General features: G+C 54.7%; 1 long non-coding RNA gene across 1 annotated transcript; it reads left to right on the top strand.

The window, feature by feature from the left end:
• The first annotated feature begins 17 nt into the window (after positions 1–17).
• LOC137766627 (uncharacterized) lies at positions 18–10,173 on the top strand. Its single transcript, XR_011074359.1, has 5 exons — positions 18–112; positions 3,080–3,184; positions 4,576–5,323; positions 6,179–6,360; positions 6,940–10,173. It is a non-coding gene; the product is annotated as an uncharacterized lncRNA (long non-coding RNA).
• Positions 10,174–24,686: the final 14,513 nt, after the last annotated feature.

Below are 24,686 nucleotides of genomic sequence, written 5' to 3'. Positions count from 1 at the left end.
GGAAGGGGTGGGGGAAGGACCCTCTGGACAGACCGTCTGTGATGGACGCCGTGCGGGGGCCGTCCCAGTGTCCGGGGTGGTGGAGCTGTGGCCACTGCCCGTCTAATAACTGGTGAGACGTGAGGCCCGAGGGTCGTCCCCCCAGGTCCCACTGTGACAGCGTAGGAGCAGGGCTGGAGGGTGGCAGGGCTTCCCACACCCCATCCGAGGCTGGCCAGGCCCCGGGAGCTCTTTGTTTCGCCAAGTTCCCAGGGACCTCAGCAGGGGACGCATCTTGTCTTTAGGGAGGTGCCCCCCCCCACGCTTTGTAAAGAGAAGGCATTTCTTTGCCCTGAGTGGGCTGCGGAGGGATGGGCACAGGGCCCCTGGAGGACAGGCTGAGACACGGTGACCCGGCTGTGGGTCTGGAGGGGTTAATGTTTTCCCAGCTACCTCATGCTGGCCTCCGGTTCTGTGGAAAAAGCAAAACATCTGGCAGTAAAACGTCTTTAATGGCATCTGAGGCTGTGGGAGAAGCTTGGCCTTCCTCGGAAACAGAAGATTTAGATGAAATTGGGGAGCCCGGGGGAGGGGCTTCTCAGGAAACGACAGCCCCGGGCGCCTACCACTGCCCACCCAGCAGGGCCCCTGCCGTCAGAGCATTCCTGCAAACAGAAGTCAAGTCCTGCTCTGCTGAACTTTGGGGCAGGGGTCCCAGGGGCAGGGGCCCCAGGGGCAGGGGCCCCATGGGCACTGCCAGCCCTGTCCTGGCCCCTCTGAGGTGCAGTGAGGCTCCAAAAGGGCGAGGGTCTTGTGTGGGACCCCTGGTCTGGGGGCCGCAGCCCTGCCTACCCCCCGCCAGACTCCCTGCACCCACTTCCCCCAGCCCCAGGGTGGGGCTCCCTCTCTTAAGCGGGGGCTGGGGCTCCCACCCGCAGGGCTGCCCCCGGCAGTGGGCTGGGGGCCAGGCAGTCCCTGCAGGGCCTCGTCCCCTCCCCGCTGCGTCCTCGAGGGGGGAGCGCTGGGGCCTGATGTGGACGTTGGTGTCTGGCTGTGGGGCCGGGCTGGTCCCTGGTGACGTGAGTTAACCCCACACCGGTGGGCACAAGACTAGGGGTCCTGGCTGCGGGCCTGTGCCCCTACACCCCAAGTCACACAGCGGGTTAGTGAGGCCTGTCGGAGGGCAGAGGGAGAGGGTGGGGCCTGCCCCGCCGCTGACAGCCCACCAGACCGCTTGACCCCAGAGAAAGAGGGAGTGCTCCCCCCAATTGGCCGGGCACAGGGTGACCTCAGTCCCGGGTCACTGAGGGCCCGGCCCGGCAAGCCCCGCCCCTCGCTTCCTCCCCTGAGACCCAGGACCCCGGCATCTGCGGGGGCCACTGAGACCCTCTGCCCCTCGGCCTGACTGTACCAAGGCTCTGGGAAGCTGCTGGCATCCGGCCGGTGTACCCTGAGACCCAGGACCCCAGGAGAGCAGGGGCGGTCAGACTGGGAGAGGCCCAGCTCTGTCCCCTGCTGGCCGAGTGACCTCGGGCCTGGCACTCCAGCTCCGAAAACTGTCCAGAGAAAGCCCGACATGCTCAGCGTTGGCAGCTGGAGGAGGGGAATGACAGCAGCGTCGAGGGCGTGAGGCCGAGGGTGCCATGGACGTGGGTCCAGGTGGACCCGCCCTCCTGAGCACGATTCCACATTTGCTTCCACTTGCCCCACACTTGCTTCCACTTGCCCCACGTTTGCTTCACATCATGAGAGGCGTGGAGTGCTCGGGGAGAACATCTGAGTCCTCAGAAACACGCCGAGGCTGCTGGGCCTTGAGCCACCCAGTCAAACCCCAGAGTGTGTGGGTGAACAGACACGGATGTTCCAGGGAAAAGGGCCTCCAGGGGCCTGCGGTTTAAAATCATTCTGAAGAAGCACCGTTGAAGCCTCCCCTCCCCACTATGCGCCTGTGGGCCTGGGCCAGGCGGGCGGGACGTGGTGCAGCCCCTCCTGGGCTGCGGGGGGTCAGGGTCCGGAGCCCCACCGTCGGGGAGCCCCAGAGGGAAGCCCCTCCCAAAGGTGAGGGGAGGTAAGGCCCCCAGCCCCGGCCTCGGACCCCCCCTCCAGGAGGCGGAGACCCTGGGCTTCGGCACTGGGACCGAGGGGTCTCTGTGGGCCCTGGGCTGGGCCAGCGTCCACCCCACGCGCAGGACCAGGCGCCCAGGGGGGCCGCTGGCCCAGAGCAGCGGGGCTCTGTCTGTGGGCCGCTAACCCCGCCAGGCCCAGGCCCTGTCCCAGGGCCCCCCCAGCCCCCTCCCTCCAACCAAACCCCCGACATCCCAGGACGGGAAATGACGGGAAATGACTGCAGAAACAGTAGGTGGTCACTTGGGACGCGTGAGTGCGCAGGGCCTGGGGCGCCCTCTGCTGCCCGTCGGGGCCTCATGCAGGGCAGTCCGGCTCGGGAGGGACAGCCCCGGAGGAAGCATGTTGCCTGGTCTACCCAGGCCCCGGAGATCTGGAAGCAGGTCGAGGGTTCCTCTGGGGACAGGGGACTTGTGTGGCTGACCCCTGACCGTCCCCAGGTCCCAGTCCTGCCAGAGACGAGGCACAGCCAGGGCCGCGTGGCCCCAGAGGCCCACCCAGGCCTCAGGCAGTGGGGCCTTCTGACGCCACCCAGTCCCGGGCTCTTCACTGGCCTCACATGGGTGCACGTGTCCTCAGAGCCATGTCACGGTTGCCCCAGGGGAGCCCTTCTCTCCCCTTCCCACCTGGGATCCGAGGAGCTCGGAGACACCTCCGGGCCGAGGTGGGCGCCCCGGGGGCCAACCCCCCGTCTCCTCGCCTGGGCTCCCAGCCCCTGGGGGACAGGTCAGCAGGTGGAGCCAGACGGGCCCCTCTGGCCCCGGGAGGCCTGAAAGGGCAGTGACCCCGGGCTTCTCTCGGGGCAGCCCACCCACCCCACCAAGAGGAGGCGCGGAAGAGGGCAGGAGAGCGGCGGTGAGGGCTGGGTGGACCTGCCCCCCACCCTCAGGGCCAGTCACCGCCGCCGGCCTGTGAGCTTGCCCGTCTGCACAGAGGCCCCGGGGACTCGGCACCACCGCGTCACCTCTCTTTTCAGACAAGAAACTTGGACACAGAGGCCTCGAAAGCACCCACAGACACTAGAGCCGAGCTCACGCCCCCACGGGAGGAGGAGAGGGCCCAGCAACCAGGAGCGTCAGTGGTGAGGGAGCCCTCAGGAGCGTTTCATGGTTTTCCTCACGTGTTCTGGGCAGGTCTTGTTAAGTCTATGCCTGTGCGTCTTGTTATTTTACTTCATTCTACTCTGCCTTATGTTATTTTACCACTGCAAATTGGATTATCCCTTCCACACACCCTAGTAGTTTCTGTATGCTGATTTCACAACGTGACACTTTATGAAACTATCCTGAATTCTTCTGGGTTTTACAGATGCGTGTTCCAGTTGTATGCCGTGCCTTCTTCCCCAGGTCTTGTGTCTCTATGGCTTTTCCTATTGATCGCATTGGTCACCCGCACATGCTACGTAGTAGACACGGTAGCTGTAGCAGGCCTGATGGTGCCTGGCCTGCTACAGGTGCAGGGCTGATGGCTCAGACCCCTTCATGGGCCAGCGCGGCGTGCCCAGCGCTGGAGGCTCACGTTTGCACCTGCTTTGAGAACTGCCTTGACCAATGGGCGTGGCCTCCACGCATGCCTGGGAGGCGAGGCGCACGCCGTGGGGCAGCTGCAACCACCACGGAGGGACTAGTAGGGGGTCACAAAGGCAGATGCTCTCGTTTCCAAGGGACATTCAGACCCCAGAGCTCTGTGGGTCCAGGGTCAGGCTTCACTGTGTATTTCTGGTAATCAAGGGCCTGCTTCTACTTAACCAAGTATCATAATTAACATAGGAAATTAACACTGACTGGATAACACTGTCTAATCTACAGAACATATTCAAATGTCATCAATTGTCCCAATAATATCCTTTATAGCAAAATTTAAAAAAAAAAAAAATATGCACGTATGGCCCAGGATTCAGCTCAGGATCACATCTTATATTTGGTTGTTATGCCTCTTTAACCTATTTCTTGCCTTTCCTGACTTGACATTTTTGAGGAGTACAGGCCACTTAGTTTGTAAAATGCATCTCAGTTTGGGTTTGTCCAATGTTTCCCCGTGATCAGATTCAAGTTACGCATTCCTGGCAGGAATTCCACACCCTTGTTTCTGAGCCCTTCTTAGGGTGTGGAGTCAGGAGTTTCCTGAGGCTCGTTTGTCCCACCACTGGGAACGTCACGGTTGTTCAGCACCCAGCAAACGTGACGTCTACCAAGTTTTCCACTGAGAGGTTGCCATCTTCTGGGGATATTCTTGGGGACTGTGTTAAATTTCCTATTTCTCATTAAACTTTAACCCACGAGTTTTAACATTATTCGATGATCCTTGACTGAAACAGTTACTAATCTGACTTCTGTTACGGTGATTTTGTAATTTCCTCTTTCCTTCTAGTTATTTGCTTTCTGCTCCAAGGAAGAGCTTTCTCCTCTACCCCTGGATTTTTTCATGTGTTTATTTCAGTGGGAACTTGTGGATTCTCATCTTATTCTGCAGCTCGTGACCTGTAAGCGTCGTGACTGCTCATTTACACGCTCACGTGGGCCCACGGCTGACCTTCTCCGAGCGCCAGCTTCCCGCTTACCCTCTCTCTGCTCCGCCCAAGACCAGCCATGTCTCCAAGGAGCCCCGATTCCTTCTGAAACAGCAGAGATGGTTTTTAGAAACCAAGGCCTGGACGGACGTGTGTCCTGCTTGCTCAGGTGCCCGCGCCCGGCCAGGGCCAGCAGCCATGTCCCCAGGTCACCAGCGATGCCACCCGGGTGTCCTTCCACCTCGGCCCGAGGGCGGCAGCTCCTTCCCTGCGGGGGTAGGGGCCTGGTTTGAGTCCATCAGGGCTTTTTGCTGTAAACTCTGCCCCATTCTTTCCTGTTTGATTACATTTCCTAGGGTTGCTGTAATGAGTTACACAGACGGGGCAGCTCAAAGCCGTAGAAATTTATTTTCTCGCAGTCTGGAGGCTGAGCGCCCTCTGGGGCTCCGGGGGAGGGTCCTCCGGCCTCGCCATCTGCTGGGGGCCGTGGCCGCAGCTCACCAGCCGCCCCTCCGTCTCCGCCCGCCTGTCTTCTCTGTATCTCTGTGTCTAAATTTCCCTCTTCTTACGAGGGCCACCAGGGCCAGTGTGGCTCATCTTGACTTGACTGCATCTGCAAAGACCCTGCTTCCAAACGAGGCCAAGTTCTCAGGTTCTGGGACGAGGACGTGGATGCGTCTTCTGGGGACACAGTTCAAACCACAACACCTGGTATAGGTTTTCCTATCCTTTTATTTTTTACTTTCCTGTGCTGTTTTATTTTCAATGTCACTTGGAAGCAGCACATGGCTGGAATCTGTATATTTATCCAATATGAGAGTTTCTATCTCTTTGAGAATTAATGGATTAATACATTTCATAAGTGTCATGAGTTAATGCATTTCACCTGCCTTCCTTCTGAGTGACTGTGATACGTTCGAAGGAATTTCTTCCATCGTACAGCATAATTTAAAACAACCGTGTTTTTCTTTTTTTTGCCTTTCCTACCTTTTATTAGATTGAGCAAATTAATTTTCTTCTTTTTCTCAACCAGTTTGTAATTTACACATGCTATTTCTTTCTTTTAGTATTGACTTTTAAAATGTTTAACATGCATACTTAACTTTGTATTTTCTAAGATTCTGAACTTATTTTGTGTGTCTTTACTTCCTTGCAATAAGAGAAGAATCTAGCGTGTTTTAACTTACACTAGAGCCCATGTACAGACTTTCCACATTATTTTGTCAAGGATTTTGGCTCCAAGTGGAATTTTTAAATAAGTATTATTTACAGTTTACAAATGAGAATTACTCTCATTATTAGTTTTGTTTTTATTTACAGTCATTTTTTCTCATCCACCAACATTTGCTTCATAACCTCCTGTTCTTGTTTCATGGATATAATTCCCCCAATTATCTTTCTGATTTAAACAATTCTGTGGTCATTATTCTGCTCTTTGCTGGGTGACAAAGGGCAGCAGAACATGCCCCCGGAACAAACCCTCCGGCATAAGGATAATTTTGAGTCAAAGTCTCTTAAATAGCAGCAGGTACAAGAAGGGCCTGCTGACCGCCCCCTTCTCTGAAGGCAGGAGGCGAAGCCGTGGGAAAGACACCCTCCTGGCACCAGGAGGAAAGAAGCCTTCTTACCGCCAGCGACGGGGAGTCAGGCCGAGAGGACGCTCGGTGAACAGACTCGTTAACGTGACTCTCACCTCCCTTCGCCTCCCAGACAGTTAGTTACTCCCCATGATGGTCTCTCTCTACCAGGTAGGAAGGTGTTTCGGTTCTGCTGTGCCTCTGGGTCTTCCTCTCCTTATGCGGCTCCTGTGTCCCGTAAAACTTGTCTTAAATAAATCTACTGTTGGTCTGTCTCAGTCAGTCAGTCCTGGGCCCAGCCGGGCACCCTCAGCGGGAGGTAACAGACCGACCGCTTTCAGGGCCGGACCCCCCTTGGACTCCGCGGTGTTTGCCTGGGAGCAGCTCCTGGTGGCCCCATCCTGTCCCCTCTCTCCTGCAGGTGATGTGGCCCCAGCAGGTGGCCAAGGGCTTAGCTGACGTGGCCACTGCCCGCTCAGCCCAGCTGTGGTCTGGCCGCTGCGGCTCAGTGTGACCTGCTCCAGGCCGGGAGGGAGGGAGGGAGGTGAGAAGGGAGGCCACCCTTGGCCTTTGCCACCTTGTGGTCCAGGCTGCGGCTGGGTGAGGACAGTCACTTCCGGGCCTGCAAGTCCACACTCGTGGGGCTGGTGTCTGTATTTCTGCCAGACGTGGCTTATTCTCCTCTTGGAACATGAGGGAGATGCCTTCTGGGACGTTATTTCACACAGACTCACGTCTTTCTGTCCCCAGAGCCGGCTTGGGGCTTGAGAATAGAAAGTTCTCAAAGCAAGTTTGTGACAAGTTGAATTATCCTAATGAAGCTGCTCACAGGGCTGCAGGGAAGCCCACCTTGTCACCCCCAGGTGGCCAGGCCTCCCCACCGCCGTGCTAGATAAAAGTACAATATATAAACTCTATTGCTTAGAACGTTAAAGAAATGTAATTTTAAGAGTTATCCTATACGTTAGCAGCAACATGTACAAGTACCCAGGGACATAACATGACAAAATGAAAGATGCAAATACAGAAAATTTTAAATGTGAGTGAGATATTAAAGAAGACCTAAAAGAGAGAGGAACTCAACATGCACAGGGAGACTCAAAATCCTAAAGCCGTTTGAAGAGTCAAGGCAATTCTAACCAAAATCCCGTCATGACTCTTAAATGTAAGAGGAAAACACCTGGGCAGGAACATCAGATGCCCCTAAAGGAGAACAAAACCAGGGGCTCTGGCCTCCAGAATCAAGGATTGTGGTGAATCTGTGCTTGTGCACACAGTCTGGTACCTGGAAGCAGATGCGAGTGAAAACCGAGATGCTTCACAAAGGAGACCTCCTCCCCCTCTCGGCAAGGGTAGGACCAGTTCCAGAAGGATGAGCCCTTACATGTCAGAACCAAATGGAAAACTTTGGGGAGAAAATGTCAGAAGATATTGATACGACCCCTGGGTAAGAAAGGAATTAGTCAAACAAGACTCAGAATTCACAGGCCACGAAGAAGAGATTGATAAATTTGACTCATTGAGATAAACGTAAAAAGACACTGAAACTTTCCAGAACAAGCCACAGACCGGGGGTATAATTGCAGCACACATGACCAACGAACGGTCGATCCCCACACGTGTGAAGAGCTCCTAAAATACAGCAAGAACGACTAAGGGGCCAACGGGAAGATGGCAAGAACCAGGAACAGGCATCCCATGAAGATGAAACATGACTGGGGTTCGAACGTAGGGAAGGGGTTCAGCCATATTAGGAATCATGGTAGTGCAATTAAAACCACAAGTACTTGCACCCCCAGAGAAGACTGCGGAGGTGCCGCCCTCCCGAGGACCCCCGCCCACTGCCGGTGGGAGCAGAGTTTGGTGCAGCCGCCTGCGGAGGTGACTTGGCAGGATCTGGCCAACTGCATTGCATCTCTGCATGGAAGGTCCTCCAGCCGGGGTGCAGCACCCTGGCAGCAGGTGTACCCCGGCGGAAGGCCCTGCTGCCTCTGGCCACGGGTGTCTTCATTCGCTGTGCGTGGGCGCCGTCCAAGTATGAGTGTTTCCCATGAAATGCAAACCCCTGTGCCAGGAGACCCCAGAAGAATGTTTTCACCAGCGATCTTTATAACAGCCCAAAACAAACAGAACTGCAGACAACCCCGATTCCCCCTGCAATGAGCGGACACGTGTGACCAGATGCTGTGTGGCCCTAAAACGGTCTGGGCTACAGCATTAGCAGCTGCACCCAAAGCTGCGTGGAAAACGCTTGTTGTAGAAAATGCATTCGGTACGATTCCACTTATCGGCTTTAAAAACAGTACAGAACTAAACAACGCAGTGTGTAAGGAGGAGATAAAATGTAAAGGGCAATAAAATGGGCAAAGTCCAGGTGTGGTTTCCAGGGGGCAGAGGAGGGGAGCTGGGAGGCCGGCCCCCGCCTTCACAGGACACATAGGAAGCAAATACACGTTTACTGACTTTTTTATATTTACCCATCTATTTATTATTATTAATTTTCTCTGTTTCTTTCTGTGGATTCGAGGTTTCATCTGCTGTCGTTTCCAACAGAGTACCAGTGTCACTCCCCTGCCTGTGCCTCTATTATCAAGTATTGTACAGTCATGGGTTAAAGGCCCAACAGTACAATTTTGTAGATATTGTTTTCTGCAATTGTTTCTTAAGTCAGGGGAAAAAAGAAGAAATGTGTAATTATACTGTCTCTGTAATTAAGTAAATACTTACTTTACTGGTGCTCTTGGTTCGTGGGCATGTGTGGACTTGAACTACTGTCTGGGGTTGTGTGCTTTTAGCTCAAAGAAATTCCTGCAGTATTTCTTGGGCGGCAGGTCTACTAGCAACAAACCTTCTCAGTTTTTGTTTACCTGCAAGAATCTTTATTTTATCTTCATTTCTGAGTGATAGTTTTGCTGGATATAAGACTCTTGGTTGACAGTTTTTTACTTTCAGTTATTTTGAACGTGTCACCTGTTGGATCCTGCCAACTCACTGTTTCTGATGAGAAGTCAGCTGTCGCTATGATGGGGGCTCCCTGGGTGGGGCAAGAGCCATTGCTCTCTCACTGCTTTCAAACCTCTCTCTTTGCCTTTGGACTTCCTGCCCACCTCCAGCCTCTGCAGAACATGATTCCTGCACTTGGACAGCCTCCTCTTTCCTAGAATCTGCTTATATTGTCATCTTGTGACACTCTAGCCCCCGTCTGGGGACTGAGGGCCTGTCCTGCGGGGTGGCACCAGGGACACAGCCTCTGCTCGAAGAATCAGGTTTCTGGCCCCTGGACATAGCCCGTCCCTCCCTTCCCTCAAGCTAGTTTTACAATTAAAACATTTTCTTAAAAAAATTGAAGCCCAAAATATTGGACTTCAGTATTTTGACTGTGATGTGTCTAGATGTGCATCTCTCCGTGTTTATCCTCTTAGGGACTGTGGAGCTTCTTGGATATGCAGATTATTGTTTTTCATCAAAGTTGAGACGTTTTCAGCCATTATTCCTTTGGATATTTTTTTCTGCTCTCTCTCCTCCCCTTCTGGCCGACGTTCACTGGCTGCCCAGAACCTGGGGACACAGGCGTTGCCACCAGAGTGGCTGCTCCCTGCCCCAGAGCTGGGCAGCTGTACCCTGACCTCGAAGGCCAGGGCCTCTGCTGTCTCTGAGTTTCCACAGTTTTTGTGGAATAAATGCTTCTTTTAGTGGCTCCTTTGCTAATTCTGACCAATGTGCTGGGGGTTTCCTTGGGGGAGAGGTTCTGCCGGGCTCTTCACATTTGACTTTTAAAATGAACATGTGCTTAAATAATAGAAAATAAACAACAACATCTCCCTTGTAAATGTGGGAGCACGCGACGCGGAGCCGCCCTGGACCACCCTCCCCCGCGTGTAACTGCTGGCAGAGGATCCTGCCCCTGACGGCTGTTCCCCGCTCTGGCCCCGCTGACTGCGAGACGACAAGCCTCTGCTCGTGATTCTTACCCTCCAAGCTCCTGTGTCTCCTTGGGGACCTAGGCATCAGAAGGCGGGTCTCTGGCCGCCCTCCTCCTCCCTGCTGGACCCGAGGCCAGGTTGAGCATCTCTACAGCTCGAGGCCGTGGCTGTCCGGGTGTTTTCAGCTGCGTGGCTGGTGCTGGGATGCGAGGCCCCTGCAGGAGGCTTCCCGCCTGCCGGGCTCCGCTGAGGCGGCGGCAGGGCCCCCCAGCCCCCCGGGCGGGGCTCTCAGACTGGAGCGTTGGCCTCTCTGACCACGTGTGCGGACATGCCCCGGCGGGTCCAGATGTTCCCTCTGCAGACACCCCCCTCTCCCTCCAGGAGAACAAAGGGGCCTCCGGGTCCTCGGTTGACAGGCTGCCTGGCTTGGAGCCGCCGGAAATAGGACTCAGCCCCCATGGGAGGAAGCTGCCAGCTCAGGCCCGGGCCCCCACCCTGTGGCCGGTGGGTGTCCCAGACAGCCGAGGAGAGGCTCTCGTCTGTCTTCAGTCCGCCTCTCACTGGGTTATTTGTAAAGTGATGTTTTCCTTCCCCGTCCTCCCCACATGCCCCTCAGACCTTGTTTGTCCGAAGGTCAGAAGCCCGCGCAGGAGACGGGGCAGGGCGGCGTCCTTCCTGGTGTCGGCTCACACGCTCCCCTGTGAGCTACGCAGCTGAAAGGGGGCGGCCGGGTTTTGCCACATTTTCTGACAAAGTCGGGCCCAGTTTCACAAGCTGGCTGGCCCTCGTTTTGAATGGTCCTTAGGGCATAAATAGAAACTAACAGAGCCGGGAAAGCTTGTGAAAAAGGAACATAGATGATCCTGGAATGAAACAACTTGTAAAATTCTTTGTTCGTGACCTCTGTGAATTAACCAGAAGGACACGGGCAGGAGCGTTTACAGCCAGGAGCCTGACAGAACCTTCCGGGCACCGGTGACCAAACTGGAAACCAGAAGCAGGCTGGACCCTGGAGGGGCCCCGCGGTGTGTACCGTTCTGCGTCTGGGGAGCTGGCCCTGCCCACGGCCAGGAGCAGATTTCCTGGGGGAGCGTCTGACCCCAAAGCAGAGAACATTCCACTCACGTGGGCAAGCAGGAAGCCACGCCCACCCACCCAGCGGCCCTCCCTCGTGGGGGGTCCCTGCCCCTGCTCGGTCACCACTGGGGTCCCTGTGTTCCTCCCGGCAGCTGACTGAGCGCGGAAGTCTCCTCGACGGGACACGGCGCGACAGTACGTGGCGGCCGCTGAGTCAGCCTGAGCCCAGGGCAGGAGCCGCGGATGCCACCAGGCAGGTCCCCAACCCCGCATAGCAAAGCCCACCCGGGCCCGGTGCTCCTGGTGGGCAGCTGGGGGGCCCCGGTGGTGAAGCGGGTGGGTGGGCTCCCATCCCCGGGCTTCTCTGGCCTCAGCGTATGGCTTGTTAGTGTCTGAAAGGGGGTGGGCACGAGCTGGGGGGACGCAGGGTCCACTCGGAGGGCCCAGCCAGCAGGCCCAGCACACGACCTGGGGTCAACGGAGCAGAGGCCAGCCAGCGCCCTGCCCCCTCGTGCAGCCGGAGGGGCCCCGCAGGTGACAAAGACCAGCCACCCAAGCCCCAGGGAAGCAGGGAGGAGCTGCCCGCCCAGGAGCTGCACTGGGAGAGAGCCAGGCCTCCTCGGCTGCTCTGTGTCCCCTCCCCGTCCCTCCCTGGGCGCCCTGGACGCACTGCCCGGCCGCTCTTCTCTGGCGTCAGGCTTGGGCTGGACCCCGGTTCCTCTCCAGAGGCCCTGCCAGGTCGAGGTGCTCACGGGCACCTCCGGGGGCAAAGCCCCCTCACAGCCACCCCAGGGGACACCGTGGCCTGTGGGGCTCCCCGGCCTCCAGCCACACGCTGCCCCTTCCCACCCGCCTCACTCACCCCGCCCCCCGGGAGAGCCCGCGGGGACGTGGGCACGGCCTCACCTCGCATGGAGGGGCCGCCTCCACACTTTCAGGTGAGCCCCTGGGGGCCCGGCGCACCTCAGGCCCCTGTCTCGAGGGGGCGTGTGCAGCCTTTAGGACAGACGTAGCCCCCAGGTGGCCCGGCCTGGTGGTAAAAATGTTCGATTAGGAACCAGTGAGTTTCACATGAAAGTCCAGTCTCCAAGAAGAGGTGCTGCATGGCCCCTGCCCTGTGAACGCCGGTGTTCCTGACACCCCAGGGCCCACCTGCCGCCGGCACCCGAGCCTCCCCTGGGCTAGGATGTCCCGGTCGGCCTCACATACCCCGCGCGGGCTCTCTCTGCTGTAGACTTTGTCCCTGAGTGTGTGCAGCCTGAGGGTCCCCCTACAGGACCCCGGGCCCCTCCAGAGGTACAGGGCCCTCCAGGAGAGTCCCCTGGGGTCTGCCTGCCGGGCACTCTCGCTGCCCGGGGTGGATAAGCTGCTGTCAGGTGGGTCTGTGTGTGGTGTTGATGAAAGTAATCCAACAATCTGTAATAGGAATAGAAAAGAGTTTTATTTGAGCCAGACTGAGGAGTAGTCTGGAAGACAGCCTCTCAGCTAACTCTGAGGAACTTCTCCAGAGAAGCAGGGTTTTCAGCACAGTTTTATGTCTTCTCAGAACAAAGAACATCAAACAAGTCAGGGATACCTTTCTTCAAGGTTTGCAAAAAACCAGGCCAGCACGTACATAGCAAGTCAGCGCGGCCTTGACACCTGGGAGGGAGGCTTATCGTCAAAGGATCAGCATTGGCGTCCCAAGGAGGGAGGCATTTCATCTTTTTTTTTTAACATGGACATTCTTTACCTCTGGACAATGTGCCCTTTTCTTTAATAATTAAAGCAGATGTACAGTGTATGTTTGATAGGCCATAAACAGGCTGTTTTAAGTTAGCATAGAATTCAAGTTAACTCGTGTATAAGCCAGAATGACCTCCCCAGACCTCAGTGTGTGAAGTTTCCTTTCCTGAGTGGCCTCAGGCAGAGGCTGAGGGTCCAGGGCCCTGGGGCCCGACCTCTGGCTGAGCCACCCGGCCACGTTTGGAGGGATGGGAGGCCAGGGCGCCTGCAGAGGGGCCACTGTGGGGGGCTGGGCAGACAGAGCAGAAACGTCAGGGGGCTGGGAAAGGGCCCAAGCCGGCTCCGTGGACCCGGGCCACCCACCTGCCGACCCGCCCCGCCCAGCCCGGCAGCTTCAGAACCGCGGACGCCGAGAGCGTCCAGGCAGCATGGCTGTGACCAGGCCGCGGCTTCAGGTCCGGGGTGTGCGCTCTGGTGACCGTCACTGGGACGTGGGCGGTGCCCATCCGACCCACAGCTGGAGCCGGTGACCCCACGGAGGGGGGGGACAGGCGATGCCAAGCAAACTGGTCCATGGATGGCGAGTTCCTGCTGAAGACACTGGGGGTGAGACAGAGAGAAACCCCCTCCCCCAGGACACGGAGTGGCTCGGGAGGCGTGAATTCCACGATAATCCAGCTTGTTTTTCCCAAAGAGGGCCGGCGCCAGGGTGGGGTTCCCAAAAGGGAGGGTGTGCCAGGAGGGGGCAGGGCCCTCCCACGAAGCCTCACGCAGCGGGGGGCCGGCGAAGGCCGGAGGGCAGAGGCAGAGAGTGGAGGGCCTGGGGGTGACGCGACCACTGGCGGCCACACCGAGAGAGGCTCACCCCTGGCCCGGGTCCCCAGCCAGGAAGGACCCTGCCTGCCTGTGTTTGGGGGGGTCCTGTCACACACCCCGAGGCTCCCGGTTTATCCCATAAAGGACTCACTAGCCACACCCGCCCATCGTTGGGCCCCTGAGCCGAGCTGTGAGGACGGATGTGGTGAAAGGACCCAGGCTGCCCCTCCGGCCACTTGAGCTGGGCTGGCGTGGCCCATCTCCCTGCTGTGGACGCAGGAGGACAGGACAAGCTGGAAGGGAAGCGGTGGCTCCTCTGAGCTCGCAGGGGGTCCCGGCTGGGCGGCCCTGACTGCTTCCTCAGCGAGGACCCCCAGGCCCACCCGGCTAATGCCTCCTGGGCTGCAGGGCGGGGGCGACATCCCAGGCCTCCCAGGCTCTGCTAAGGGCCTGTGTCCGAGGGGCTCATCCAGGCACTGGCTGAGAGGGGGCACCAGGAAGCTTCATCCAGGTGGTCAAGCGGGCATGATGGCCCAGCTCCCACCAGCTGCTCGCCGTCTGCACGTCCTGGGGTCTGAGGACACGCCTGAAGCCTCAGATGCCCTGGTATAAGGAAGAGGTACCCCAACCCCACCCCTTGTGCTCCATGCCCTGTACCCCCTCCCCTCTTGGGCCTGGGAGGTAGGACAGGACAAGATGGTGACCAAGTTTGAGGCCACAGGGACGTGTGTGGGTCTTGTCTGAGGGCTGTCCTCGGCAGTTCAAGGGCTGCCTGGAACCTTGGTCCTGGAGGGGTGCCCACCCCACCCCACACTACCCCCCTGTCACATCGAGGGGACAGAACACAGGTCTGACAAAGCCAAGAGAGGACCAACATGCTGAATTTCTCTTGTCCTCTGTGCAGGGACAACAGCCAGGTTTGGGCATTTGTCCACAACCAAGAGCTACTGGCACTGAAACCCTCATGACCAACAGCACGAGGTAGAACTTGTGAGGACACCCTGGCTGGGGCATCACTGGGAGAACGAGGCGTCCACGGTCCTCCCCGAGCAGGAAGCTGGAGCCAGGAGGGTGGGAGAGCTGCCTCAGAGGATGTCACTGGTCTGCAGCAGGGGGTTGTAGGGACGGGTGGGCACAGGCCTGGGGCTGGTGGGGGCCAGGTGGGAGCAGGTGAGGCCAGGTAAGAATAGGTGAGGCCAGGTGGGGTCAGGTGGGGTCAGGTGGGAACAGGTGAGGCCAGGTGGGAATAGGTGGGGTCAGGTGGGGGCCAGGTGATGCCAGGTGGGGTCAGGTGGAAATAGGTGGGGCCAGGTCGGGTCAGGTGGAGGCCAGGCTCAGTAGTGAATATAATTCACTGGGTTGGGGACCCCCCCCAGAACTCCTTCCAGACACTAGCCACTGATGGGGATTGAGGGTGTCCTGGTCTGGACACTGGGGTGTGCCCAGTCCAGTGGGACTGAGGCCCTGTGGTGAGGTCTGGGCTCCAGATGCCTCATCCATCCCTCTGGGTCCTTCTCAGGCTGCGGGGTCCCCACCTCGCTGGTGTCCCTCTTCCCGTTCACCACTCGATAGAGAAAAACATTCCTCAGGGTGTACGGAGAAGCGCGTGTTTCTATAGGAAGCACGGCTCCAAGGAGGTAACAGGTGGAGGTTGGACACGACAGGACAGCACACCCAGGAGGAAAGAACAGGTCACAGTAGCCGGGTCCCGTCAAGGAACCACCTACCTGGTCAGGGAGCAGCCTCAGCAGAAACAGCCCCAGAACAGCAGCGCCCCAGGGAACAGTGTCAAAACGCACGAAACAAGAGCAGAGTGAAGAGGAGACGGAAACACGGAAGTAACAAAAGACCCCACTCTCTCCTCTCAGTCCAGGGCAAGTGCAGGTGAAAAACAAGGCAAAGTTCTAAACTGTGACCCGGTGGATCTTTCTGGGTAGTGGTGTCCTGACCAAGAGCAACGGAACCCTGTGCTCTTATGTTAATGGCTCCATCAGACATTTGTGATTAATGGTTTCACCCGAGAATTCCTCACTCTGAGAAAAAGGGTACGTTTTCCGCTGGAGTGTTTGAGGAGACAAAGAAAACCTCAGTAAATTTAGAGAACATATTCTCTAGTTGAAGTGCAAAATTTCTTAAAAGCATTCATAATGAAAATAGGGAAACAAATTCTACCAGGAAAAAAACCCCCAAACTCTCCAAGAGTTACTGCTTCTAAAATGAAACAAAGCCTCAAAGATAGGCTATTTAGAAAATAATATATAATAAAACACTAGAGCCTATGGGATATGGTTAAAATACGAACTATGGTTAAAGATAAAATATATATTTAAAAAGCATATTTTAAAATATCTACATTACTAAATGTGAAAAAAATGGACATAAACAAAACTGGTTTTTAATGTGATATGTAAGAAAACAAATTTTAAAACAGAAAAAAGAACTAATAAAAGTAAACATGGAGTAATTGAAATAGAAAAGTAATAGAATAATAAATAAACCCACCAGCAGGTCTTTGGGGAAAAAACAATAGAATAGATAAGAACACTAGATGACTCCATTAAGAAAAATAGAAAGAGAAAGGAAACACAGAATTTTAAAAAGAGAAAAGGAAATAAGCACAGAAGTAGAAGAAATGGAAGGATTTGCTCAATCCAATACAAATAAATGGATGAAGTGGATAATCTTCCAGGAAAACACAAATGGCCGAAACCAGCCCAGAGAGTAGCATCTAAATGGGGCTGCATCCACAGGAGGCCCAAGCCCTGCGCCTCTGGCCCCTCCCCACACCCAGCTTCCTCTCTGCAGGGGCCAAGGTCCTGAGTCTTCAGTCGGTGGAGGTGCCAGCCTTCACCGCAGGGTCAGGGTCGACCGTGGCAACACAAGGACCAGGACATGAACCATGGTGAGTCTGGCAAGGGATGCTGACCAGGCCTTTAGAATGAAGGGGAGGAGCTGGGAGGGTCAGGGGTCCATGTAGTGGGAAGACTGTCTTTCATTCTATGTCCTTTTGTTTTACCTAAATGTTTAAAAATCTAAGTACGTGGTCCATCCACACACAGTGGCATATTATTCAGCCTCAACAAGGAAGGGCATTCTGACAGGTGCTACCACATGGATGAATCTTGAGGACATTATGCTCAGTGACATAAGCCAGTCACCAAAGGACAAACACTGCGTGATTCCATTTATACGAGGCCCCTGGAGGGGTCAGATTCATAGAGACAGAAAGCAGGCTGGTGGGGGCCAGGGGCTGGGGGGGATGGGAGTGAGTGTTTCATGGGGGCGGAGTTTCAGTTCGGGAGATGCAAAGGGTCTGGAAGTGGTGGTGGTGATGTCTGCACAGCAGTGTGAATGTGCTTCATGCCACTGAGCTCTGCTCTTAAAAATGGTTACGATGGTCAATTTTATGCTATACTACACATATTTTACCATAAAAAGATCACTTAAAAACTTCTGTAATGAAAAATAAACTGAGTGCCAGTGCAGCCTGGATGGTGACTCTCCCAGGAGCAGTGCTGGGCCCTCTGGTGGCCACGGCACTGTGGTCTGGCCACCTCTCCTGGCGTGACTGGACCCCCATGGCGAGGGTCCACGTGGCCCCGGGGACATTCACACTGGTGGTACACTGGTCACTGCTTGAAAACCGGCTCTCTGGGGGACAAGCCCTGATGGGGAGCATTTCCCAGCTTCTGTGATGTAAATGCCCCCTGGGAGGACGTCAAGCTAATCACGTGAGCTCGCCGGGCGTGGGGCTGGGGGAGAGTCACTGAGCTGGACTGACCAGCCCTGCTGCCCAGTGCCCACACGCAACCGGTTGCGTCCTTCACCCTTCGTCCAGCGAGCAGTGACGGAGACGCCACCACCCACACCGGAAGCAGCTCCCCACCCAGCTTGCCACCATCCCCAGGGAGCGAAGCCACTCTTCCCACTGCGTTAGGGACCAAAACACACAAATACAACATTTTTGAATATGAATTCTTTTATCATCTTTTTGGCTTCAATGTCTGCATTTTAACCGTATGGAAACCATCAGATTGTGAAAGGAAAAGAAAAATGGAGTCAGTGATGCCCAGAGGGTCTCTCAAACGGAGCCGAGAGGCCACCGAAGATGGGACTTTCGCTAGTCCCCCCAGCCTGGACGGACTCTGACCCTGTGACCTGATGAAGTCAGTCTACTTACCGGACCCCTGCCCTAAAGCAACTCATGGTCCCTTAAGGACAAGTGTTTTCCAGCTCCTGTCAGGACCAATCAGTTCTCACCAGGCAACTTTTAACAAAAAGGCCTCTTGGCTTTTTGTCTTCAGAAGCCCCTGACTCTTTCTCTTCCCTGGGCACTCTTTCGGGGTTACCTGCATCTGGGTCTCCTGAATTGCAGACCCCAAGTAAACTCTTTTCTTATGTGCAGCCGCTTGCATTACTGTTTTGGTTGATAAGATCTGGGGTATGGGATATTCCACAAGATACTCGTCCTGGAGTCAAAGTTACAGAATTCCACACGAACCACCAAAAAGAACAGAATTCTACATGAACCACTACCCCAGCCCGAGACCAATCCTGGAGCTGCACCTTTGCTGGGGAAACTCAAACAGCAGAGCAGAGGCTTTGAAAACTGGGCTGACGTTGGATCGACCACACACAGCAGGTAAGACGGGACTTCATCAGGTCACAGGGTCAGAGTCCGTCAGGCTGGGAGGAGCCTAAGTCCCGTCCTTGGTGGCCGCCCGGCTCCATTTGAGAGACTCTCTGAACCGACTCCAGTTTTCTTCTCCTTTCCATCAGGTAAAAGTGAACACTTGAAATGAATGGAAAGACAGAAGCTCTCAGCAGAGAAAAAGAAATTATAAAAAGAACCTAATGGAAATTTTAGAATTCAAAAATACAATGTCTGAAAAAGATTTGCAAATCACGTATCTGACAAAGGACTTGCACCCAGAATGTATAAAGAACTCTTCACACTCAACAATAAGAAAACCACCCAATGAAAAATGGGCAAAATATTCTAACAATCACCGAAGAAGATGTATGCATGGCAAATAAGCACATGCAAAGATGCTCATCAGTAGTCATGACGGATTTGCAAATCAAAGTTTAAGCTACGCTAGGAATCCTCTAGAATGACTACACACAAGGGCTGCAGCTGCCGACTGGGGTGCTGGGTGCCCCCCTGCAGTGTCGTGGGAACAGGCACAGACACTCTGGAAATCTGCCCGTAATTTCTTTAAAAATTGAAACTATACCTACCATAAACCTGAAAGTTATGCCCTGGGCATTTACCCTAAAGAAGTGAAAACTTACCTACACACAAAACCCGCACGTGGGTGTTCATAACACCTTTACTTGTACCACCAAAGGCTAGAAACAACCCAGTGTCCAGTGTATGTTTGAACAGACGGATCCACACAGGCCCAGAATGGAAAGAACAAACCGTGAACAGGCACTGCGGCTCGGCTGGCTCTCGGTGGTTTCACGCCAAGGAGACCTTCTGCGGTCACATGTTGTCTGGCTCCACACCTCCCCTAACTGCACTTGGCTTCACTGAGCTTCCCAGACACTGCGTATTTTACAGATTGAAGGTTTACGGCAGCCCCGTGCTGTCAGATGACGGTTAGCATTTTTAGCAATGAAGTAGTTGTTAGTTAAGGTATGTAGGTTGTTTTTTAGACATCACGTTACCGAACCAAACTCAGGTCTGCTGGTCCGACCTGCAGCAAACCCATCTACTGACCCGGGCTGAGGTGAAGGAGAGGGCGGTGTTTACTGCAAGGTGCCCAGCGTGGGGCTGAGCAAGGAGGACGGAACTCATGCTCTAAAGACCCAAACTCCCCGATGGCTTTCGGGGAAGAGTTTTTAAAGGCAGTGTGAGGAGAGGGTCGCAGGGCGTGATCAGCTCCTGGACATTCTTATGATTGGCTGGTAGTGAGGTAATTGGGAGTCAACATCATCAACCTTCTGGTTCCAGCCGGTCTGGGGTCTGCGTGCTTGAGGGCAGCATACAGTTAACTTCTCCACCTGGTGGGAGTTTCAGTCTCTGCAAAAGAGCTCAAAGGACATGACTCAGAATATCATCTACAGTCCATGAGGAGGAACTAAAGGCCCTTGACTTAGTTTTATGGCTAAACTATTATTTTTATGTCTTGCTTGACTGTTTTCCTTTGTTTCTGCATTTGCTCTCTTCTCTGATTAAATGTGCTCTTTGGAAGTCAGGGGATGCGCAGGAGGCTAAGACTTTTCTACAAACGAGAGGTGGGGAACACGGGGGCGGTGGGGGGTCCCTGGGAAGGCCCCGCAGAGTCCTGCTGGGTTTCAGTAAAGCCCCTGCGCAATTCATAGACTACAGTATGGTATAAACATGACTTTACATGCACCGGGAAACCAAAAAATTCCTGTCTCACTTTATTGCGAGTTTTGCTTTATTGCTATGGTATGGAACCAAACCCACAGTATCTCCGAGGTCTGCCTGTAGGTGACTTTCTGGCAAAGACAGGACCATAAAGACGGATCACAGATTCGTGGTTTCCGTGGACTGAGACCAGGGGATGGGCTGGACTGAAGGGGCAGCGGGAGGGGGTTTGTGGTGGTGATGATCTGGCTTGAATCTTGCGTGACGGTGAATTTGTCCAAACTCACAGAACTGAACATCACAGAGGGTGGATTTTAGAGTCCTAAACTAAATATAAAAATTTAGAGAGTCACTGTTCTCGAGCAACCGTCGGGAGAGCTGCTCCAGACTGAAGGAGACCAGGAAACATGAGACCATGTGGTGGGTGGACCCAGAAACACAGCTACACGTGACGTCCTTGGGGTGACAAGGGAAGGGGGACGTGGACTAGGGGCTGTGTGGGCTACACGCTTCTCGGCCATGACGACCATCCTGTGGTTTTGTACGAGGTCGCCCTTGTTATTAGGAGAAAAGGAGACTCACGCTGACACAGTTGGGGAGCAAATCCTTTCAGATACTGGGAGAGAGAGAGATTCAGGGACAGAGACAGAGGCTGGCATGATGGTACATGGGTTTTCACTGCATATTTTTTCAAATTTTCTGTGCATTTTAAATTTTATAATAGAAAGTGTATATTTTTAATGCCATGGGGAAAATAACTCTAGACACACCTTATCATCTGGGACTGAAGTTAAATTCTGAACTCCTAGGCCAAAATAATTCAACAGCATTTTCCAATCACGCGCTCCAAGCTGGAGGGACGTGTTTCTTGTTGATAGGCTCAGCATCGGTTTGGAAAGTTCTAGAAACCAAACCAAGAATGCATTTTGCTCACAGACTTGCTCTTGTCCTTTGCAAGGAAGGCTGCAAGGCTCTGAGCAGGAAGCTTCTGCAGGTGCAGATGTGATCTGGGCGGCTCCTGGTCCCGGGGGGAGGGCTGGGGGGCAGTCCCACAGGCAGGGCCCGCCGAGGTCAGTGGCCCCAACCACAAGGCAGGCATGTCACCCTCTCCCCCGCAGAGGGGAACCCGGGGGCTCACGGGAAGTAAGCAAGTAGGAGCTGTTGGTTTCCCCCACTGAGCTGACCTCCAGACACCAGCCTCCCACTTGGCTTCACCTTCACTTTTAAATGCGCTGGAAAGATCAATGATTTTACTGTTTGATTTAAATTTCACCAGTGATTCCAAAACCATGAACATATAAACTCCTATGGTCATCTCAAGTGTGCAATTTGGAAGATTTCTTTTTCTTGCAAATCACAATTATCCATAAGAAAATACGGTGCCTTTTCTTTAAATGACCTCCTTTAAATCTCCCACGCACACAGGACTCTTGGAGGCATATGTATCAATAAATGGACACTAGTCATCTGAGCATCACGGTTTGTATAATTGGAGCTGCACACTTACAGTCCTGGAGGCTCTGCCCAGATGGCCAAGAACTTGCTTTCTGGGCTGACTAGACTCTCGAAGCCCAGACACATCTTAACTTGGCTCCCAGAGTAAACTCCATGGGGTGAAATAAACTCACTTTCACTGACTCTCTTCTTTGGATTCTGTGTCGCTCTTTTTGTTTCTGGTTCTCGGCCAAGTTTGGCTGGTGAGGGTGCCAGGTGGGGTCAGCTGAAACACGGTGCAGCACCTAGGGCCCTTAGGTGGCCGGGGGGAGGCGGTGGGGGGCCCGCGGGAAAAGGGTGAGGGAAAATTTTAAACAAATGAGTGAGGAATGGGACCCAGCAGGCACCATGCTGAGCCCAGAGGCCCTGTCCCTCTGAGCAGCCCAGGCCTTTCCAGCGCTTGGCTGGCGGCCCGTGGCTCCTTCTCAGGTTGTGCTCTGGGAGAGAACCTGACGGAGGACCCCTGCCTGCTGCTGCTGCACAAGGGGGTGGCCAGGGCGTGACCTCCCTCCTCCAGGGTGGCCCCACAAATCCCTTGGGAGTAGCAGTTCCCTCCAAGGCTGCTGTGCATTGCCCGCCCAGGTCGCTGTCCCTGGAGCACTGTGGCCGGGTCACCAGCAGGACCAGAGCATCGGACACTCTCCCTTCCGCCACGGGCTCGGCCCCACGGTGCACCCAGCCGTGCTGCCAGGCCATCCATCCAGCCGTGAGGACGTGAGGCCATTTGTCCAGCTGTGAGGACGTGAGGTCATTTGTCCAGCTGTGAGGATGTTTGGTCATTTGTCCGGCTGTGAGGACGTGAGGTCATTTGTCCAGCTGTGAGGACGTGAGGCCATTCTGTCCAGCTGTGAGGACGTGAGGTCATTTGTCCAGCTGTGAGGACGTGAGGCCATTCTGTCCAGCTGCAAGGACGTGAGGCCATTCCGTCCAGCTGCACGGACACGTCCCTCCCGGGGCCCCACCTAGCGCCAGGCGCCTCCCTCTCCCCTCGGGACCCTGCCCACCCCACGGAGAGCCTCCTGCTCCGCTAACTTGTCCCGTGAGGGGCGCGAGGTTCCTCAGCCTGGGGGCGGGGGGAGACACTGGTCGCATTCAGCATTAAATCCAGGCCATTCTGGAAATTCATAAGGAACAGGGTTGCTCTACAGCAAAGTGTAATTTGAGTGATAAGTGCATTAACACGTTTTTCAGTTTGATATGGAATTATTTTCTCTGATAAGTAACTATTAAAAGGCCGACTGGAGCAGGACCCCGTTGGTCGCAGACCTGGTTCTTACACCGCTTACAAAGACGCTTGCTTTCCTTTAACTTTCCACAGCGCCTCCTGTGTCCGAATTCATTTACTTTCGCAGGAAACCGAGCAGGCACTGTGTCACGAGCAATACATTTTTGGGGAGTGCCTCATGCTTTGCTCTCATGTAGACCAAAACGCAGCTAGATTCACTCCACAAAGTTCTAGAGAGCCCCAGAAACTAACGCAACGTGAAGATAGGGGCAGGCCTGTAATTACAAGCATGTTCACGGGAAGATTCATTCATCCCTTACACAATTGACGCAGCAGCCCGTGATCTCCTAGTTGGTCTTCTTCTGCTTTCTCAGTTCTTCTGATGCAACAGAAAGTCTGGACCGGGGCTCTGCTCTGGCCAGGAGTGGATCTCGCCCTGCGAGAGGGACGGGCTGCGGCCATGGGGGACACACATCACACAGGTTGACACACTGTGTCCTGAATCTCTGGCCCTACAGACACACCTGCGCCTCCTGACAGGCATTTGCTGGGTGTCCGCCGGGATGGGGGCAGGGTGGGGTGTGCGTGGGCGGGGGCTGCCAAGGCCCCCACGCCGTTGGCAGGGCCCTCTGGAGTCGCTGCTCCTAGGGTCACAGCCCTTCAGAGCCTCCAGCTTCCCTGCAAATATTCTTCCTGCCCACTCTTCACTCAGCGGCAAAAGAACAAAGTGAATCCCCTCATGATGCGGGGAACGGAGCCCCGGGCTAGGACCAAGCCACCCACCGGGGTTCTTCTGGAAGGGCTGGCCTGGGGCCCAGGTCTGCAACACTAATGCCCCTTTCCTCTTCTGCCCGCCCATCTTCGGGGGACACCCAGTGGAGGAGTTTGCCCCCCACACTGACCATGATGTTGGGAGAGGTCAGGGCGGCTGAGGCTGAGTCATCCTGGGAGGGGCCTGCTTGCTCCTGGACTTATTTCCTGATCTGGGATGGGCTGGACTGGACCCTTCTGGGATCTCGAGGTCCTATAAGTGTGAGAAAAAGAAATACACCTAAAACTTAAGGGGGTTCCTTAACGACGTGAAATAAGAGCAAGAAACCATGAGAAGTGGCTGCATATTAGCCATCCCAAGTGTGATAGCTGAAGAGCGGACAGACGGGACCCAGAATAGGGCGGTGTCGGCTGAAGAACTGACCGGAGTGCCGGGGGATCGGATGCAGGCCCCGGAGACAGAACGCTGGGGAAGAGCTAGAAGGAGAAGAAAAAGCCACTAAGAGGGGTGCCGAGTGGAGGAGACAATCAATTCCAGGAGATAGAAGTTACAGAATGAGAGAAACACACAGACAGAGGAATTATCTAATGAAATAATGAAAATACATTTTCTAGAGCTACAGAAAGGTGAACGCCCTGCCCTGAACAGTGCACGTAGAGGTGCCAGTGGCATGCAGAATGGAGGAGTGGCGTGTGTGGCGCTTGGGCCTGGATATTTTGGGGTGAAGTATGGACATTCCAGAGGGAGAGCGCAGATTCTCCAAAGAAAAAGAACCAGGTTCACACAGCTGACACACAGCACAGTCAAGTTTAGGGGGTGCAGCACAGTGATGTGACTTCCATGCATCATGAAATGATCATCACAGCAAGTGTAGTGAACAGCACCATCTCATATAGACACGACATTAAAGAAAGAGAAGAAATTTTTCCTTGTGATGAGAACTCTTAACAACTCTCATAACAGCACACAGCAGTGTTAATTATGCTCATCACGTTGTGCATTACAACCCTAGGACTTATTTATCTTATAACCGGAAGTTTGTACATTTTGACCACCTTCATCCAATCCCTCCTCCTCCCACCCCCACCTTTGGTAACCACAAACTTCATCTTTTTCTATGAGTTT

This window comes from Eschrichtius robustus, chromosome 6 (assembly GCF_028021215.1).
Source record: "Eschrichtius robustus isolate mEscRob2 chromosome 6, mEscRob2.pri, whole genome shotgun sequence".
Lineage (NCBI taxonomy): Eukaryota > Metazoa > Chordata > Mammalia > Artiodactyla > Eschrichtiidae > Eschrichtius > Eschrichtius robustus.
Note: the sequence above shows the minus strand (reverse complement) of the source record. Positions and strands in the feature narration are given on the sequence as shown.